Consider the following 21,420-nt stretch of genomic DNA (forward strand, 5'->3'; position numbering starts at 1 on the left):
CTTCACCCTCCCCTCCCCTCCCCCCTTCAAACACTTTAATTCCATTTTTACATTTTCTCATATTTTTTTCCTTTTCACTTGTTCCCCCTTCCCTATCCTTCTCACTGTCCCTTCACCTTTGGTCCTTTTCTTCCTATTTGCTAAGTGTCCCATTAGGATCTTGAGTACTATTTTAGTTTTTCACACCAGAGATACTATTTGGTATTTGCATTTGTGTGCCTTATTTATTTCACTAAGAAGTATATCCTCAAAATATCCATTTACCTATGAATGAGTCTACTTTCTCATTCTTTATGGCTGAGTAGTATTCCATTTTGTAGAAAAACCACATCTTCTTTATCCAGTTTCCAACTGATGGGCAGATGGGCTGTTTCCAAGTTTTAGCTATTACAAACTGTGCCGCTATAAACATGGGTGTGCATATATCACTGTGGTATGATTCTTTCACTTCCTTTGGAAAGATACCCAGCAGAGGCATGGCTGGGTCAAATGGAACCTCTAATCCTAGTTCTTTGAGGTATCTTCATATTGACTTCCATAGTGGTTGCACCAGTCTGTATTCCCACCAACAATGGAGAAGGATTCCTTTCTCCCCACAACCGCACCAGCATTTGTTATTGTGTGATTTCTTGATAAGAGCCATTCTTTGTGGGGTGAGGTGAAATCTCAGTGTTGTTTTCATCTGCATCTCTCGTATGACCAGTGATGTGGAACATTTTTTCATATATTTACTTACTGCTTTTATTTCTTTGTCTGAGAAATGTCTGTTCATTTCAGATGCCCACTTTAGAATTGGGTCTTTATATTTGGGGGGGGCTGGTTGTTTTGAGTTCTTTATATATTTTAGATAATAGTCCTTTGTCTGAGGAGCAGCTGGTAAAAATTTTTTCCCCACATTGTAGGTTGTCTCTTAGTTCTGTTGATGGTTTCTTTTGCAGTGCAGAAGCTTTTTAATAAGATGAGATCCCACTTGTTGATTCTTTCTGCTAGTTCCCATGCTACTGAGGATTTGTTCAAAAAGTCTTTTCCTATGCCAATGTCTTCCAGAGTTCTGCCTAACTTATCTTCCAGCAAGTTTAGTGTTTTTGTTTTTATGTTTAGATATTTAGTCCACTTGGATTTTAATTTAGTGCATGGTGACAGATAAGGGTCTAGTTTTAATCTTTTGAAGGTTGAGATCCAGTTTTTCCAACACCATTTATTAAAGAGGCTATCTTTCCTCCAGTGGGGACTGGCAGCTCCTTTGTCAAAGATGAGGTAGCTGAGTGCATCTGGAGTTGTTTTTGTGTCTTCCAATCTGTTCCACTGATCCTCAGGCCTGCTTCTTTGCCAGTAGCATGCTGTTTTTATCACAGTGGCTTTGTAGTATAGTTTCAAATTAGAAATTGTTATACGCGCTGCCATGTGTCTGCTGCCTAGTATGGCTTTTGCTATTCTAGTTCTTTCATGGTTCCAAATGAATTTTTGGATTCTTCTTTCTAGTTCTGTGAAGTATAGTGTTGGGATTTCAATTGGTATTGCATTGAATCTGTATAGCAGTTTTGGTAGTATGGCCATTTTCACTATGTTGATTCTTCCTACCAGGAGCAGGGGACATCTTTCCATTTTCTTAAATCCTCCTTGATCTCTTTTTTCAGAGTGCTGTAGTTTTCAGTGTAGAGGTCTTTTGCTTCTTTTGTTAGGTTGATTCCCAGATACTTCATTTTTTTGGATGCTATTGTGAAAGGAATTGTTTCCCTAATTTCTCTCTCAGTGAGTCTGTTATTTGTGTACAAGAAGGCTATTGATTTTTGTGTGTTGACCTTGTATCCAGCTACTCTGCCAAAAGTGTCAATTAAGTCGAGAAGTCTTTTGGTGGAGTTTTTTGGGTCTTCAATGTAGAGTATCATATCATCAGCAAATAATGACAGTTTACCTTCTTCCTTTCCTATCTTTATTGCTTTAATTTCTTTCTCTTGTGTAATTGCTGTAGCTAATGTTTCCAGAACTATATCGAAGAGGAGTGGTGATAGTGGGCATACCACACTTCTTTTATCCATTCTTCTGTTGAGGGGCCTACAGGTTGTTTCCAAGATTTAGCCATTTTAATTGTGCTGTTATAGGCATGTATCCATGAAATATGATGACTTTAACACTTTCACTATATTTTTATACCATACCTTCTATATGTCAGCCAGTGTGACATTTTACAGCCCTAACCTCATTTAATCCTCAGAATAGTTCTGCTTGGTAAGCATTATTTTTTCCATTTTATGGGTGAAATTGATGCCAGAGGTCAAGGTTAGCTAATAAGGATGGTGTTGGCACTTGAACCCAGATTAACTGAGATGTCTGTGCTTAGTTATTATACTTTTTTGAAATGTATTAATCTAAATTGGTATCAGTTTTTTTTTCTTTTGATAAGTAACAGTAGCAAATAATTTCTTGGATGTCCTTATTTGGACAGTTTCAAACTGACAAAAATTTCAGAATTGTGCAGAGAATACCCTCATATTCTCCCGTCTCCTCTGTTAAAATATTTTGCTTCAGTGGTGTTATTGTTGTCTCTATGTCCCTCTTAGCTGTTTTAGTGTTGCATGTGCCGTTGCCCTTTTACACCCACGTCACACCTATTTCAGTGTTTCCTAAAATGAGCACAGTCTCTCACAATATTGCAGTTATCAACTTAAGAGATTTAACACTGACCCTAGAGTTTCACTAAACTCTACCAGGTTTGGTACACCATCCACATCCATTTTGTTGCTTGATCTGATGTCATCTGCCATGGGATTGTTCTGTCTTCTAACCGTATTGAATCTGATTCACAATCACAGAATACATTTAGTTGTCTCTTCGAGGATCCTGTGACTTTCGGTTTTTCTTTTATGATGTTGATGTTTTTACAGTTTGGATATCTCTTCCCCTTTAAAAAATAACAACTCTTTAATTTCGTGTCTGTCCAATGACTCTTTACGCGGTTTGGTTCTGCACCCTTGGTCAGAACGGTACACTGTTCGTACAGTGTCCTTCACAGAGTGAAACATCTGGAGACCTGCAGTATGGGTCTGCCTCCCCCTCATGTGGTATCTGAGATCGAACCCAGGGCCTTTGCACTGATCTGTGTCTCCAGCCCCCTTTTTTTTTTTTTTTTTTTTTTTTTTTTTTTATGAGCAGGGTCTTGTTAAATCACTAGGATGCCCAGGCTGGACTTGAATTTTGCAATTGCTTAAGTCTCCCAGAGCATGGGGATTATAGGCAGACACAGTGATACACTGGGTGGGTCATCTGCCCCCTTCTACTTATTTATTTTTTATTAAGTTTATTGGTACATTTTAGGTATACAATACAGTATATTCATCATTAGTATCTTGTACCTTTACATGACTTATCTTGGTTCTTATATTTTCCCCATTCCCCAGCCCTCCCTTCACCCCCTCCATCCTTCCCTGTTTACAAAGACATTGTTTCCATGTTTTTCCTTTTCTCATATTTTTTCTTTTCTCTTCTTACCCTTCTCCTACCTCTCCCACTTCCCCTACTCCTTTAGACCTTTTCTTCCTATTTCACAATATCAATGATACACTTTGATCCTTATTTACACTTTTAGTTTTTCACACAGAGAAACTGTTTGGTATTTACACATGTGTATTATTAATTTCACTTAAGAGGATGGCCTCAATGAGTATCCACTTAGGTATAAATGTCTCTAGTTTCTCATTCTTTATGGCTGAGTAGTACTCCATTTTATTTAAAAAACAACAACAACAACAAAAACATGTTTGTCCAGTCTCCAGTTGATGGGCAATTGGGCTGCTTCCAAGTTTCAACTATTACAAACTGTGCCGCTATAAACATGGGTGAGCATATATCACTGTGGTATGATTCTTTTAATTCTTTTGGGAAGATACCCAGCAGAGGAATAGCTGGGTCAAATGGGACTTCTAATCCTAGTTGTTGGAGGTATCTCCATATTGATTTCCACAATGGTTGCACCAGTCTGCACTCCCACCAACAATCTGCCCCTCTTTGGCTGTTATTTTTTTTTTTGCTATTAATTTTTAATTATCCATTCCATATTATCTTCTGAGTTCTCACCTGTAGAGTTACTATTTGTTTTATTTCAAGGAATAAGAAATCTGTGGAGAATCACTTTCAGATTATGTAAATTTGCTGTTCATTATCAGATCCCCACCCCCAGTTGAGTAATCCCTTGATGATTTCTGAGGGAACCCATCTACAATATGATGGTGGCAGCATGATGACTTATTAAGTAAGATTTCTCCATATTACCAACCTGACTCCTGCCTTTCATTATAAGCAAGAGCTCTTTCTTCTCTCTTTTATATTTGTTGACCTATACTCTATCTCTCTATGTATGTACTCGTAGATTCCTGTGCTCTTCAATGACATAATGTATTACACCTTTCATTATTTTGTCATTTAGTTATCTTGTTTACCAGTAGAAACTTTTCCAACTGGCTTTTGTGTCTTTTTAACTTTCTTAATTAAAAAAAAATTAAAAATAATTGTAGGCCAGGCATAGTAGTGCATGCCTATAATCCCAGGACTGGAGAGGCTGAGACAGAAGGATCTCTGCAAATTCGAGGCCATCCTGGGCTCCATACTGAGCTTGAACTCTCTCTAAAAAATAAATAAATAAATAAAATAAATAATTGCAGGGTCATATGCAGTTGCAAGAAGTCATACTGAGAAATTCCATGGACGCCTTACGCAGTTCCCACAATGGTTAACATCTTCCCAAACCAGACTCGCGTATCACAGCTAAGACGCTGGCATTAGCACAGCTCATACACAGCACTTGTGTCACCATGAGCAGCTCTCTCGCTGGCCCTTTGGAGCTACACCACTTCCCGTCTTCCCTCCTTTCCTTTCTTAGTTCCTCGTAACTACTAATCTGTTCTCTTAAGTATATTTCATCACTGGAAGAATGATAGAAAGATGGAATCATTGTTGGAGCCCTTGAGGACTGGCTCTGCAAACTCATCCAGATTTAATTATATTATCGTACGGAGTTCATAAAGCTCGGAATGGGATAGGTTGCTTCCTCCCATTTTGTTAGTTTTCAATTTTTTAGCTCTTTCAATTCCTTTCCATTTCCGTATATTTTTTTAGAATAATTCTGTATTTTTGGATTTTGATAGGAGTTGCTATCAACCTGCATATCATTCTGGAAGGAACTGACATCTTTACTCTGCTGAGTTTTCTGGTATATCTGTACTCTGTGTTATTTTCATTTTCTTTGTTTTTTTTTTTTTCATCATGACTTTGTAGTCTTTATTATACAATATGTGTTAGGTTTACATTTTTTTTGAGTGATTATAGATGGCATCATATTGTAAATTTTCATGTCCACATGTTCCTTGTTACTTTATAGAAATGCAATGGTTTTTGCATAATTATCATATCTTTTGATCTTAATGAACTCGATAATTTGGAGAGTCTCTGAAAAGAATTTTCTAGATAATCATGGGGAGAATAGAGGCAGCCTTATTTTCTATTTCAAATTTTATTTCCTTGGCTAGAATTTTCAGCACCATGTTGAGTAAGAGAATAAGAAGAGACATCCTTGTCTTGTTCCAGCCATGAGGGCTGGGGACATTTACTTTTCACCTTTCAAAGTGTGCCAGCTGTTGATTTTTGTTGATGTTCTTTATCACATCAAGGAAGTCTCACATTCCAGTGTTTTTGAGAGGTTTTTTAAAATCATAAATGTGTTGAATTTTTTCAGTTATGTTTTCTATAACAATTATTTTTCTTCCATACATTCCAACATAGATTACACTGATTGATTTTCAAATATCAAAGCATCGTTTTATTGTATATTCCTTTTCATATATTGATGAATTCTATTTGCTAATATTCTGTTGAAGATTTTTACTTCTGTGTTTGTGAGGGGTTTTGACTTGCAGCTTCTATTTTTTTACTATATTTTACTGTTTCTGGTCTTGACATCAGGACAATGTTAGCTTCACAAAATGAATTAGGAAGTGTTCTTTTTGGATTTGTTGGAAGAAATTGTATAGAATTGGGTTAATTCTTTAAACCTTTGGTGTGATTCTCCAGTAAAATCATCTAGGCCTATAGATTTCTTTGTGAAGAGTCTAGAACAAACTTAATTTCTTTAATAGTATAGGGCTATTCAAAAGGCTGGTTTTGTTTTGAATAAGGTGTATTTAGTGCATTTTAAGGAATGGGCCCATTTCATTTAAGCTATAAGACATATGTGTATAGAATTCCTTATAGTATTTCCTTATCATCCTCTTGATATCTGCATGTCTGAAATGACACTTCTTTTATTGCTTGATATTGATAATTTGTATCTTTCCCCCTAATTTCTTTAATCATTATACAGGTTTGTCAATATTATTGATTTTTTAAAAAAAGAATAAGCATTATTATTTTGTTTAATTTCTGCTTATTATTTTTCTATCTTCAATTTTGTTGACTTGAGCTCTTTATTATTTCCTTAATTTTGCTTTCTTTGGAGTCGTTTCCTGTACCCTACCCTTTTCTTCTGGTTTTTTTTTTTATGTTTTAGTGTGGTAGCTTACATTATTGATCAGAATCGTCCTTTTTGTAAGCATTTTAGTGCTATAAAACTTCCTCTTAGTACTGTTCTAGCCGCGTCCCACACATTTTGATATATTTCCATTTTCATTTAGCTCAGTGTAGGTTTTTTTTTTCTTCCTTTCTTTCTTTCTTATAACTTTTTCTTTGACCCATGGGTTATTGAAGTATATTATTTGGTTTCTTAGTGTTTGGAGGTTTTCCTGTTAGCCTTTTGTTGTTGACTTCCAGCTTGACTCCACGGTAGTATGTTAATATGATTTCCATTCTTTTAAGTTTATTTAGGTTTCTTTTATGGTCCAAGGTATGGTCTCTCTTAATTAGGTTCCATTGGACACATGAATCTAGTGTGCACTGTATTCTGTTACTGTTGGATGGAATGCTTTATAAATATTTATAAATATGGAATGTTCATACCCTGTTTTTTGATGGTAATGTTGAATTCTACATTCTTGCTGATTTTCTATCTAGTTATTCTACAGAGTGTTAAAAGAGAAGTATTTGTGCCTTCCGCTGTACTTACCAGAGTTCTCAGTTTCTCCTCTGACTTTTCTGAAGCTCTGCTTCATAATGTTGCTCTCCATGCCTGATTATTTTTTTGTGGGAAGTGTATTTTGATGTAGCCAGTCCTGCTTTCTTTGATTAGTGGTAGCATATTTCTTTCCTCCTTTTACTTTCAACTTGCCTGTATCATTTCATTATATGTGAAGTTAGTCACCTCTTGGCACCGTATGGTTGAGTCAGGACTTTAAATCCACTCTTCCAATCTTTGTTTTTATTTGTTACATTTAAATGTTTTACATTTAATGTAATTATTTATATGTTAGAGCTTACATTATCAATATGATTGTTATATTTTCTGGGTTTTTTTTCTCCTATATTTTTCCTGCCTTTCTATGGATGAATTAAATATTTTTTTAGAATTCCATTTTTATTTGTCTGAAGTATTTTTTTACTATACCTGTTTGTACAGCTTTTTTAGTGATAACTTTGGCATTACATTATATATTCATAATTTGTGACAGTCTACTGATGCTAACAGTTTGAGAGACATAGAAACTACATCATTTTATATCCCTTTATCTTCTCCAGTTTATAGTTGTCTTAACTATTTTTCTATATGATTTTAGAGTCCATTGCATGGTGTTATAATTTAACATATAGAACATAACGGAAAAAAGAAAAAATGTGTCGTCTTTACCCACAGTTTCCATTAGCCATTGTGTTAGGACGGTTCTGCTAGTGACATCGCTCTTACTTTTCCTTCATCTGAGAAACCTTATTTCATTTTTACTCCTGGTTTTCACAGGTTTTTAAATTCTTGTTAACCACTTCATTTTTCCTCTATGAATTCTGGTGAACAATCTGCTGTTACTTGAATTTCCTCCGCCCCCCACCCCCATAGGTAGGACATCATTTCTGTCTTGCTTCTTTCAAAATGTTCTTGTTTTTTATTCTTAGTCTTTAGAAATTAGACTGTGGGGTTTCTTGTTGAAGGTTTCTTTGGGGTTCCTGCTATTTATTTACTGAGATTCTTAAATCTGCAAGCTTATCTCTTCACAGATTGGGAAATTTTGGGCTATTAGTCAATCAGCTACATTTTTAACCCTGCCGCCTTCCTCCTTTCCTTGAAGAGCTTCAGTGGTAGTAGTTCTTTTATTATAAGCTCATGGATCTATGAAGTTTTGTTCCTTTATTCAGCCTGTTTTTTCTTTGTCTTCTGGTTGGGTTTTTCCTACAATTTACCTGTAAGTTTACTGATTCTGCTCAAATTTATTGCTGCCATTTTTCTGTTGATCTCATACATCGTATTTTAGTTCTAAAATTTCTATCTTGTTCTTTTCTTACATGTTCTTCTTTGCAAGGATTTTCTTCATTTATTTTTACCTTTTGCTTAGTGTTTTTATTTTGTCACTTGTTTTAAACATTCTGTAAGTACATGAAAGCACTTTTATGATGGTAGGCCTAACATCTTCGTTAGATAATTCTCACATCTCCGTCATTTTGGTGATTGCTTTTTTTCCTACCCACCTAGTTTGAGATTTTCCCAGTTCGTGATCTGGCAAATTATTTTTAATTGAAATCTGCCAATTTGTGGTATTACATTATGAGATTCTGTGTCTTACTTAAGCCTTTTGTTTTGCTGGCTTTCTGTGACACCGCCTTAGCACAGAAAAAGGGAAGGGGTTGCTTGTCACTACCAGGAAGTGGTAGAAATCCAGTCTCTCTGGTGATCCACATTGACTCTGATGGGGCAGGACCCTCATCACCTCTCAGTGCTCAGCGGACAGTTGTGAAAGCACTGGCTGCATGCGTAGTGCTGCCCCAGTGGAGATGGGGTAGATGGTCATTGCCTGGCCAGGGCAGAAGCCTGGGTTCTGCCTTTGCTTGAATGGTTGAGGTCGAAATCATCATTTGTGTGTGTGAGTGTGGCAATTGGCTGTAAAGCAGCTCTTGCCCAAAAATGATCCATCTAGTTAGACTGCCCCTCCTGGGCCTTTGGATGAAGAGAGCAAGATGTATCAGGGCCCTTTCTGTCTGCTTCTCTTGGCCTTTCTGACTTGTTGGCTTTTCCAGCACCTAGTCTTGGCTATGGGAGGTTATGAGAGACCAGGGAACTCACCATTATCTTATTCCTTGGGTCCCAAGGTCCCAATATGGTCTTCTTCAACCTTTCAGGATTGTGTCATGTTTGCTTCATAAAGGTCATAGGTTTTTAGTAGTAGTTAGTGGGAGAAATAGGGAAAATATAACTCTTTTGTCCTCTGGGTAGTGGATGTCTTCCTATGTCCTCCTTTTGATTGTCTTTTTTTTTTAACTTCAAAGATTTCTGAAATAACAAGATATCCCAGGTTCAACTTCTCCTTCCCTCCCTATGGCATTAGTCATTGATCCAGGAAGCCTGGTTCCATTTAGTATCCCACAAAGATTTTTAAGTGGGCAAGAGATAGGCCCACTCTCTAATAAATGCATTGCAATATTACAATAAAATGAATCTCAGACCACATTTTGCTATACATACATACATTTATTACTTAATCCTTATCATCAAGAAACAAACAGTAAACTGTCTTGAAGGCCTGAGAAGTCCTAGCTCTTTCGTCTCCTTGCTGTGCTCAATGCTGTGTCCACCATGGTAGATCTCTAGAAGGAATCTCCAGTTTTCATAGGCAGGGTATGGATACCACCCTCCCTTCTTCTCCTTGTCAGCCTCAAGTAAACAGAGGTTTTCAAAGTCCCTAACAGTCAGCACCATGGAAGAGTTTTAGCCTAGGGCATCACCCTAGGCTGTAAGTACACCTCAAACTGGATAGTCTTACAGGTTGCAAGGGTAGAGAGTGGCTCCAAAATAGATTGGGCTCACCTGTGTGTTTTGAATGGCTTTCATTTCACAGCAGTAGCCCATTTTGATAGCATTGCCAGTCAGCAGGCCATGGTTAGTAGAGAATAAGTAAAGTGCCTATTGTTGACAGAGACAGTGGTGATTATAGAAGCCCTTGCAGTGGCTCCCTCTGGAGCTAGGCTTTCTGAAGGGCAGGCCAGCTGCAGCTGCTAGATAGTGCAGTCTCCCTTAGCATGCTCTTGGTACGGGGTGCAGGCCCGACCTAGGAACCATTTGTGCAGAATGCCTCGCAATGTGTGCTCAATACTTTAAGTACATTAGGTGACTCGGCAGCACCCTGCTTCACCACAGCAGGCACACAACCCCTTATAATGGAAATGAATGAAGTTTATATTAATGAAATCCATAATGAGGACCTTTCTAGATATTACCAGAAGAGGATTATCATTAACGAGTGTGCATTCAGAACCTAATGCTTGTCTCATTCTAGAAAAGGCTCCATGGGAGCAGGAGAGGTGTTAGACCTGTGCTTCAGAATAGCAGGACTGGGGAACCTGTCCCACCATGTCTCGTGTAGATGTTGCGCGGCGCTCCATAAGCAGTGCTTGGTGTCTGAAGGTGGAGGGAAGAGAGAATTGGCCGAGGGATTCCCAGTGAGCTACTGCTCCTAAAGTAGAGTTGGTAGATACAGGAGGAATGGAATTAAATGGCTTCCTTGGTGACTGCTGAAGGTCTTGAAAGTACCTCAGAGAACAGCAAAATAAAAGGTTAAAAAGTGGGATTGGGGATTTAGCTCAGTGGTTCCACCACCTGCCTCACAAGCCTAAGGATCAGAGTTCAATTCCCGGTACCAAAAAAAAAAAAGGTTAAGCTTTCTACTGTGATAAAGCTACAGTGCTTTGCTTCTTATCACCTGCCTGTTGCCCCTCTGGGGTATCTGTGAGTCTCTGTCTCCCCGGCCTTCTGTCCTGGTCGGTGTCTATCTCGGTGTTGTCTTCTTCCTCCTTCCTCTCTCCCCTCCCTTCCTTCCTCCTGTCCTTCCCTTTCCCTCTGTCTCTGTCATTTGATCTTTGTGTCTGTTTTTGTCTGTCTCCATTTCTCTGCCTCAGTCACTCTTCACTTCCTTTTCTCTGTCTTTCTGGGTCTCTCTCTCTCTGACATTTCTGACTCATTTTTGTGTGCCTCTTTGCTTCTGTCTCTTGCTCTCTCTTTCCCACCCTCCCTTCCTCTTCCTGAATTATTCCTCTGTCCCTCTTGCTTTCCCACCCACATGTACCACTCACACACACACATACACGCACGCACCTGGATGTATGTGCCATTATCCATTACCCCATTAGGGTGATAAATGGTAGTTTATTCCTGTGACACAGATGCACACGTTACGTTCCCCATCCTATCAGAGGCGCACTGAGGTACAGCACTGCTACCCATGCAGTGTCCAGCAGAAGCTCCCAGATGTGTAGAGAACTGCAGGTGAGGGTGGGGCTGCCTTTCTGCACAGCTGGACAATATCAGCGCACAGCCCTCCAGGGGACCCCTTCAGGATGCTGGGAGGGACCCCTGAGGGCGTGATTTAGAACAGATTACCTTTGGAGCGCCTCTCAGGCTAAGCAGTCTGCCTTCCTGAGTTCGCGATGCTGTGTGAGGGTAGCTGTGGCCTCTCTGCTCTGTTGATGCAGAAGTAGCGGTGTCACTGCAGGCCCTGCTGGGGCAGAACGCAGTCCCCATATGTTCCTCGCCTGTGATGAGACTACTCCATTTTTCTTTTTCTTTTTTTTAAGAATAGAAGTCTTTGGGGCCAGGGACTTAGCTCAGTGGTTCCTCCACTTGCCTTGTAAGCACAAGGTCCTGAGTTTGATCCCTGGTAACAAAAAAAAAAAAAAAAAAAGAATAGAAGCCTTTAGTTTTAAATGATATCTTACATGGCTTATCAGTATTTTTAAAAGCTAGTAACTATAATTGTGAAGGGACAGATGACATAATGAGAGAAAATCTTTGCCAGCTCCTCTTCCAACAGAGGATTAATATATTAAGAGTTCAAAACACTTAACTCCAAAAATATCAAATCACCCAATCGGTGAATGGACAAATAAGTTGAACAGACACTTCTCAAAAGAAGAAATATGTATGTGAGGAATGTTTGACATCTTTTTTCACTAGGTAATGTAGCTCAGAAGTGCACTACTGAGATTTCATCACACCTCTCAGAATGACTATCAATCATCATGAAGAACACAGAAACAGTAAATGTTGATGAGGATGTAGGGTACGCTTCTGTTCTGCTGGTTGAAATGTAAGTTCCTACAGACACTATGGAAATAAGCATAGAGTTTCCTCAAAAAAAATTTAAGATAGAGCTACTGTTGGGTCCAGCTGTACCACTGTTTGGTATAAACCCGGAAGAAATGAAGTCAGCATACTATACCCATGTTTGTGGCAGCACAGTGTATAATTACCAAGATACAGAACCAGCGCAGGGGCCCATTGATAAATAAGTGAATAATGAAAATGTAGTATATATACATAATGGAGTATTAGTCATAAATAACAAAATTTCATCACTTACAGGAAAATGGATGGATCTGGACAAAATGGTGAGTGAAATTAGACACAAAGACAGATACTACATGTTCTCCCTCCTATGTGGAATCTAAAAAAAAAAGACGACAAAGTAGAAGGAAGACTATTATCAGACGTGGGGAAGAGAGTAAGGAGGAGGTGAGTGTCAAAGAGAGTCATGTAGGAGATGGACATGATCAAAATATACACATCGAGACCCAATATTTTGTAAAATTACAAACCATAGAGCTGGGTGTTTTGCTGTAGTCACTGCAGAGAGTCGGGGTCCAGGCCAGGCCACTCTGCCACTGCTGCCTTCTGGAGCCCTCGATGCTCTTGCCTGGAGACCAGGGCAAAGAGCGCACTGTGCTTGGGCCACATCTCCCGTGGCAGTGAAGGGACAGGAAGTGCCAGGTGGCACATCCTGGCTACATCAGTGGGGACCCGCAGGAACACAAGTTCGCACTATGACCCTAGAGAGAGTGTGGTGCTGATGCTTGGGTCAAAAGCCGAGTAAGGCCAATGGCTTCCTGCTGCCAGTCACCTCTCAAGAGTGCCTTTGATGGGGAGAATTCTGGGGGAGTGGGAAAGACAAGAGTAATATTTATATGGTGGCTTGAAAAATTTTTTTAAAAAGGGCATGGACTCAGAGTAACTGGTAACTGTTCAGTGTCCTCCAGTTAGTAAATGGAGGAGCCTGGCCACGGATTCCTGAAGCCCTTCTTCTGGGACACAGGGCAAGCAGGAATGGAGGCAGGAGGAAGCCCGTCTATGAGTAGGGTCAGGCGCTAAGGGGCCGTCATCCAGGATATTTCTTTTAGACTTAGGAGGACCGTGGCTAACAGTCCCACACACACAAACCCATTCAAGGATGGCAGAAATAGTAACGGTTCAGCTCAGTTTTATTGTGTCAACCCCAATGAAACTACATTTTTCTTGATACAACAGAAAGTAACAAAGGAACGTTAAATAAAACTAACAAGTCTGCTGTTCAGCAGCTTACGGTGAATGCAGAGCCCATCAACCCCAGTGGCGGTGCTGCTACCCAAACCTAGGGACACCTAACAAGGGCCTTCCCTGCTTTACATTTTATCCCCCAAAGTCCTTTTATTTTAATTGGAGGGATAAGTGCTGTGTCCACCCCGCATGCTGCCATGTCCATGTTCAAGGTGTAAGTTCTCACACCTTGCTTCTGCTGTGGATGTTAGAGTCCTGCAGGGATGGTGACTGTACCTCCTGGTGGGTTGTAGTGACCGATATCAGTGGCTTCCAAGTTTCCTGCCACTGCTACCAAAGCCACGTATTGGTGCAGAAATAGCAACAGGGTGTATAGTAACGACAGTGGTGACCGAGTATCAGCCCAGGCGCTCAGCAGCACATCAAGGCAAGGTTGTGCCTTCAGTCACTTGTGAGCCAGTGTCTCGCAGGAACGCCGGGCTCTGCGCTGAACCGAGTGCATCTTTATACGATGAGGTGCAATTCAGACCTTCTTAGTAGAAATTTTGAGTGCCTGTCTGGTTTTATAATTGCTCCTGCGATCTTGAAAGTGAAACAATGTGTGGTATATAAATAATATTATGTTTGGCTCTTGTTGAAATTATTTAGTGTAAAGATAAAGTGAAAAAGCAAGTTCTTTTTATCTATGACATAAAACTCCTGAAAATAAATACCAAGAGAGAGCCTACGGAACTCTGTTAGTTACGATGTAGTGTTAAAAATACACATTTAAACCTCTTTTCTTGCATTTTATTGGAGTTGAGTTGGGCCTTGCAGAACTTTTTTATGGAGAATTTGGGGAAGGGCAAATAAAAGTAGATGCGATTAACATGATAGTTAATGCAAAACTCCCATTCTAATATAGGAGTCTTGACTATTCTAAAATGAACTAATAGCCTTTGGGGTGAATTTATGTAGCAAATTGCTGTCTGCAATATTCAAATTACTCCCTGAGCTGTTTCTCACACAGAAAGCACCAAATATCACGGAGACACACAATTATCATGCTTAATTAATGTTTGCAACCAAAAAGTGTAAGGTTGGAATCTTTAATATCATTGCAGATATTGAAGAGCTAAAATTGACGGGCTATTGTCTTGAGATTAATATATTTTCCCCAAGCCATACCCCGGGGTCAAAAGACAGAGCATTAAAACTATTTGAAAAATTCACTGCAATTAATTGCTTTAGGGGCTAATTTTTTTTAATGTCTTACTTCCTTACGCCAGTACTACTGATTGTTATAGCCTGCACGCTTCACCCATTAAGTGGTAATTCAGAGTGACAACTACACTGAAATGAAGCAAGTTAGTTAATCACCATGAAACTGCTCTCGAAATACCCTGCTCAAACCCTCCCTAATCACAGGAGCCCTCTGATTACCTGATTTTCTCCTGAAGTGAGATTTTCATAGCTGTAAATAAATAATTTTTATGAGGAAGACAGGAGAGGGGAGGGTTGAAGATTGGTTGGAATTGGTATCAGAACTGTTCGGGGCTTTTCATAGCAGAGCAGAACCAGCTCTGCGGTGGGGTAGAGCCCTCGAAGTCACATGCAGGGGTGTTGGGACTGTTGCTGTGCGTCACAAGCTGGGGGTCAGGGCTGTGGCAGTTGTCATGAGAAACAAAGTGTGACTGAGTCACAGGAGCTTGATCAGTAGACATGTTCCAGGCTTGTTTGCCCGTTTGGGGTTGGCCTGCCCAGGCAGCCAGTGGAAGCTCCCCGTTGCCTTCCTTTTCACTGTGATGGGGTGGGCTGTGACCCTGTCTCGATCATTTTCTTATCTCTGAGACACAGTACTCCACACCCATAATTTAAAGGATGGGAAGCAATATTCGTCACGGACCAGCCCCCAACCTCCTAACTGCAGGCTCAGCCCTGCTCATCCATCGATTAGTCCAGTAATGAGTACGACGTTGTCATGATACAGTCACTTTCCAAAAACCCTGCCTCTGAGGTCCACTCCACAATAGCCTGGAACAGCCCTGTGGTCTGTCCTTTTGGGGAATGCTGAGCTGGTGTTAGTGAACTTCCTATGGGCTCCTGAACAAGTTCACTGTTAAGCAGAGGCCCTGCAGCCAGGTGAGGAGTGAGGTGCCCCTCTGACCTGCCATATCCCCTGCTGGTTTATGTGTTCACTGTTGATTGTAAATCACCCACAGCACCTTTCCTCTTCCTGTGTGATCATATATGTTTCTCCTGGCTGAGATATTTGTAGATGAATTGAAGCCTTTCGGGGGCTAATGATCAAACCAAAGCATTCCAGATGTCATGTTGGCTAGAGGAAGAAGGAAAGCCCCCAAATTCCAAACCTCCCTCATACTTCCTTTCATGAGAATGCCATGGGGTGACTCCAGGAAAAGGTGGCCAGTTAGTTGTGTCCCTGAATCCCTATAAACTCACAACTTGATGCTTGAATTAGGGGCATTGAGACAGTCTGTGAAGATGTCTATAAAACTGTCGTGTTCACTCCTATTACATCAATAAATCAGTAAGTGTTTAATTAGTTCTGGCAGACACTGCAGCATTAGCACTGGAGATGCAAATACTCCCTTACGAAGTGCACAGCACTGTTGGGGATGGAGACATGAACACAAGCTTCACCATGCATCGTATGGTGTTAGAAGCAAAAACAGTGAGATGGTGGATAGGGGAGAAGGTTGGCTCTGCTGAGGTGGATCAGGCCAGATTGAGTTGTGTCGTGGAGGCTGAATAGGAGCTCACCCAGTATTGTGGTTTGGATCTGAAATGTAGCCCAAAAGTTTATGGGTTGAAGAAGGCTTGGTCCCCAAAGCAGTAGAATTCAGAGGTGGGTCTTTGGGGAGGTGCCTGAATCCTAAGGGCTCTGCCCTTGCCAATGAACTAATTCATTGATGGATTCACAATACGTTGCTGGGAGGTGGGGACCAGTTGGAAGCACCTCATCACTGTAGGCATGTCTTTGAAGAGGATATTTTGTACCCCTTTTCCTCTCTGTTTACTTTCTGGCTGCTGTGATGCAAGCAGTGTTCCTATGCTCCATGCTCCTGCCATTATGCTCTGCCTCATCACAGGCCTCAAAGCCTCCAAGACAAATGATCATAGACTGGAAAATCTGAAACAGTGAGCCAAAATAAACCTTTTCTTCCTTTAAATGGATTTTCTTGGGTATTTTGCTATGGTAACTGAAAGCTGACCAACACAGAGGAGATGAGGTGAGGTGGGAAGTAGGGAAACAAGGGCATGTGTGCACAAAGAGTAATCAGTTCCCACCAGATGTCAGGCTTCCTGGCCAAAGGACAGTGAGAAGTCTGTTGGTTTTCCCTGGGGTAGGCATGTATTCACTTGTATGACCGCAGAGTGGAGGCTCTACATTATTCATTCACGCGGAATGCAGAGTCATTCACCTGCCCAGAGTCAAAACAAGGAGGGCAAGAAAAGGCAAGGCCAACACAAGAGGGAAATGACCCCATGTTTGTAAAAGCTTAATGTAAATGATTTTTTATTTGCCACATCCTGCCCCTTCTGTTAGAGTAATTTGTGCTTATGGTATGTTTCTAAAATATTATCCCATCAAACATGTCTTAGATACTTTTCTCTTTGCTGGGACAAAATATCAACACTCACAATTTAAAGGAGGAAGTGTTTATTTCAACCCACAGTTTGGAGAGGTTTCAGTCCATAGTTGGCTGGCTCCACGGCAAGACAACTTTGCAGAGGTGCATTACAGAGGAGAAACAATTCATGGCATGGCGGGCAGAAGACAGTGAGCAGCAAGCAGCATCGGCCTTACCCTTTTATCCCATCCAAGCTACCAGTCTTTTGAGTGGTGCCATTCAGAGAAATGCTAACAATCAGTGGACTGATTTAGTACCACATCCCCTTAATCCCAGTACTGTATCTCACACCTAGATCCAAAAAACCTATGAGTACATGAAGCTTTGAAGGGATAGCTAGATACAAGTCATAAAAATGCCACCAGAAACTAGAAGAAAAAGGCGAAGAAAAGAATGAGTAGTTTAGGGGAAAATTTAAGCAGGAATACACTTACAATATAAACAGAGCCAGTAAGAAGTTGCTTGGAGCAGTGGATGGATGTGTCTGATTTCTCAGAGTTAGTGTAAGAGAGGTTCAACCTGCTCTTTGGTCTTCCTAATAGACATGATCACCTGAAGGAATATCTGTCATAGTCTCTGTGCTCTGAGACAGCAGAAAAAGATAAGGAGCACAACACTATTCAGCACAGGAAGAAAAAGAAAGAAGCCTGAGATTGTTTGTGTCAGGTAGGTGCACCAGGAGGTCAAACAAGCAATAGAGTGAGTGAGTGATACAATTACAATTACAAAAATAGAAATTGTATTTGTGGGTAAACATATTCTATGGAATGAGATAACACTCAAGACAAAAGGCCAGCTAAATATGAAAAATTAACAAAAGTCATTTTGGAAGCTGACTTTAAAAAACGTTATTAAAAAAAACCCAACACATTATTCTCTCCTCCCTCGCTCCAGCCTTCTTTGTACTCTTTCCCTGTAACTATCACTTCATATCTGGCATGCAGCCTGCCTTCTCTCCCTCTCTTTCTTCCTTTCTAGCAACACCTGGTTCTGTGACTCTTAAGTCACAAGAATCTACCTACTTGTTCCTAGTATTACTTTTGAAATTCAGTTGACTTTTTCCAGGTTCCTGAATGTAACACATGCTGAGCACTAAAACTTAGAATGTCTTTATCAATTCTTCTTCAAAAGGTAGCTGTGGGGAGGAAAGCAGTAAGTGAAAGTGGGTTAGCTCTTGGTTACCTGCTTACAGCAGCCTGCCTATTTGTTATATCGTGGATATTTATGTTTTTCATTATTCAGCTACTACTTTTTATATTTTATTTATTTATTCATCGGTACTAGGGATTGAATCCTAGACCTTTGCACTGAGTTGCATCCCCAGCCCTTTGTTTTTTTTGTTTGTTTGGCGACAGAGTGTCACACTAAGTCACTAAGTTGCTCAGGCTGGGCTCAAATTTGAGCTTTTCTGCTTCAACCTCTCAGAGTGTTGGAATTACAATGGTGTGCTGCCATGCCCAACTTAGTCTTTTATTTTTAAGATTACATAAATATGGAGTGAATTTTATTTATTTGTTTGTGTGGGGGATCGAACTTAGGACCTTGTGCTTGTGAGGCAGGCAGTGGAACCACTGAGCTAAATCCCGGCTATATGAAGTAAATTTTAAAGCAGCAACACTTTAGTTTTTCAGCTGCTGCTAAAATTATCATATTTCTGCCCTGTCAGGAAAATGATTGAGTTGGCTTGTGACATTTCCACAAAGCTTAAGGCCTGACAAATTCAAGGAAGAGGCTAAAGACATACTCTGTGACCTCCTTTGAACTCATCTTTTGGCCTCCCTCAGTGTGTCACTAATCTAAGCCATCCCAGACGGCTACAGGAGATTCCTGTTAGCTGTGCCTGGCTGGACTCAGGCATTTCCTCTGAGCATCCGTCTCCCTGTCCACCTCGAATCCGATCTCATCTTGAAGCCCCAGTCTGCAGAGCTGGCCTGAGTCTGCAGAGGTGGCCTTGGCAGAGGTGCCGCCTCTGTTCTGTGCTCTGTATTGCAACAAGAGCACCTTCTTTTCATCTGCTGCTTTTCTTCATCAGGACAGACATTTATTGTCAGCCTCTAAGTAGAGAGAACACAAAGATTAAGCAAAAGAAAAAAAAAAACCCTCCCAAATGCTTCACTGATACCCAGCCAAGAGTATTTTGTCTCAGTTCTCTTCGTTTCTGCTCATCTCCCTTTTTTCCTCTGGAAGAGCTGGAAGGCTCTGCAGAGCACCTGGTGCTGTGCTCACACCTGTATTTGCCTAATTTATGTTCCTTTCACCTTCTGTGTTAGAGGCACCTGCTGCTGGTTCTCCCCCAGTTGTGCCTGTTTTCCTTTCAGGTCTGTTTTCTTTACACGAGTGAATGATTGTACAGGGCTTTTAATTCTAGGCCCTTCAAATCCTTTTTGAAAATAGAGTATAATAAATGCTCAACTCATGAGCTCGATTCAGTGATTGTGATGAGCACATGAATAAAAATGCAGATGTTGGTTGTAGATTTAGCTAGCTAGGTCAACCCAAGACACTGAAGGTATTTGTCGTTGTATTTCTTGGTCCTGTTATGTATGTGAAAGATAGACTTTTGTCTCTTTCCAATTCACAAGTGACTTTTCCAATTTGAATTAAATTAGTTTAACAAGAACATTCATTCTATAGCTTTAGAATTTGGCCTGCCATTAATAAAAAATAATGAGTCATTACTTTAATAATCTGCAGGCAATAGCAGTTTGAATCATTTACAGATGTATAATTGATAAAATCTAAAGCCTCATAAAAAACATATTTCTTGGAAGTGTTAGTCATGATATTTAGGTTTACTGTAGTTTAATTTTTAGTGGCCTGGCAGTATCATCCTTTGGGTTCTACTCTGGCACGAAGTATGGACAAAGGGGGCAAGAAAATGAAATAGCAGGGGAGTCTAACCTGGTGGATAACCTCTTTCCAAAACGTTACAAGAAGGTCACACCAATACATTGACTCTAATACCACAGGGATGGCTGTTGATAGCTTATCTGGGCTTTAACAAAATAAAACCTTTAGATCACATGGTAGATATGTGTTAAATGTTTAAGTGATCTTTGAAAAATATTTAAAATTGGAAACCAGACATTTAAACCAGAATCTCTCACATTGGGAATTGAAAATTCTGGAAATCTAGTGGTGATCATCCTATTGTCCTAAATCCTTGATTTGGCATTCCTGCATCAGCCACCCCCAATTCATCTAAATCGGTTAGAGAGATCTTCTGGGTTCCAGCTTCACATTTTCTAATTTGCTCTTTTTTAAGTTCATTTTTCAAGTTGTCTGTCATTCCTGAATTTATTCCAGGAGAAACAGGGAGATGCATTAGCCCTAACTTGAAGAAAGAGTACTGTAAATTACTTTAGCTCTTGGAACTGGCAGGCTGAGAATCAGAATTTACCATCCAACTTGACAGCTGTCCAGTAGCTGGAAGGACTGTAGCCTTTTCAATAGCTTTGAGAAGTTCTGCAAATGTGGTCAACAGAACAGTCGCTATGGAGTGGCCAAATTAGCTATTTCTTATTAATTAAGTACAAAACAGATCAGTGTGAGCTTAAATACCTTGGCCATATAAACAGACTAGCAAAACTTGAGTTGCAGAATAATAAAGGCTAAAGTCACAGGCCAGATTTTAAAAGCATGCGAACAAACACTAAAGATGTGAAACACATAAAATCAAGTGTTTAACTTTCGGGTTGTAAAAACAAGTACAATTAGGCCTTATTTATTGTCCATTTTGGGAAAGGGGCTATCTCTGTGATAGAGTCCTGTCCTTTCTAGCACAATCTGATAACTAATATTGATTCCTTTTTAGACATGAAAAATGTTACCATAGGCACCTCTCAAAAGTAGAAAATTCTTCCACTGGACCATCCACATATTCACAACAAATTTGTTTTTCACAAAACAGAATTTCTGCTTCAAATGCCAGAGCTCTTTTCATTACTTGTATAAGTTTAAAAATACTCCCTTCCTTCACAGATTCTTAAATCATGGCTTATTAACACATTTTAATCTTTTGGGGGTGAAAGCTGCACTCAGTGTGTGGAGTTGGGGAACTGGAGGTCTTGTAAAAGTGGGAGAATGTTTTAAGTAGCGGCACTAGAGGAAACGAGGTAGATAGATGTCTAGGGTGCAGTTATATGAATAAGTGGGATACTTCAAAAATCAGGATTTTAGAAGGGATCATGTTATTGAAAATGCTGCAGCCCAGGATGAGCAGGCTTCTTAAATGATTTACTACATGAAATGTCTAGAAAACTTTAAAAACTTTATCAATGCCTAGACAAGGATGATTATTATATGGCCAGAGACGGGTGTTTGTATCACTGAAAGCTCTAAAAGGTTCAGGGTCAC

General features: G+C 40.0%; 1 protein-coding gene across 2 annotated transcripts in view; it reads left to right on the plus strand.

The window, feature by feature from the left end:
• Positions 1-21,420, plus strand: part of Slc22a15 (solute carrier family 22 member 15) — a 64,755-nt gene that overhangs the window by 4,051 nt on the left and 39,284 nt on the right. The window lies entirely within an intron of this gene.

The sequence above is a fragment of the Fukomys damarensis genome, unplaced genomic scaffold (assembly GCF_012274545.1).
Source record: "Fukomys damarensis isolate Sample0158 unplaced genomic scaffold, DMR_v1.0_HiC HiC_scaffold_33, whole genome shotgun sequence".
Classification (NCBI taxonomy): domain Eukaryota; kingdom Metazoa; phylum Chordata; class Mammalia; order Rodentia; family Bathyergidae; genus Fukomys; species Fukomys damarensis.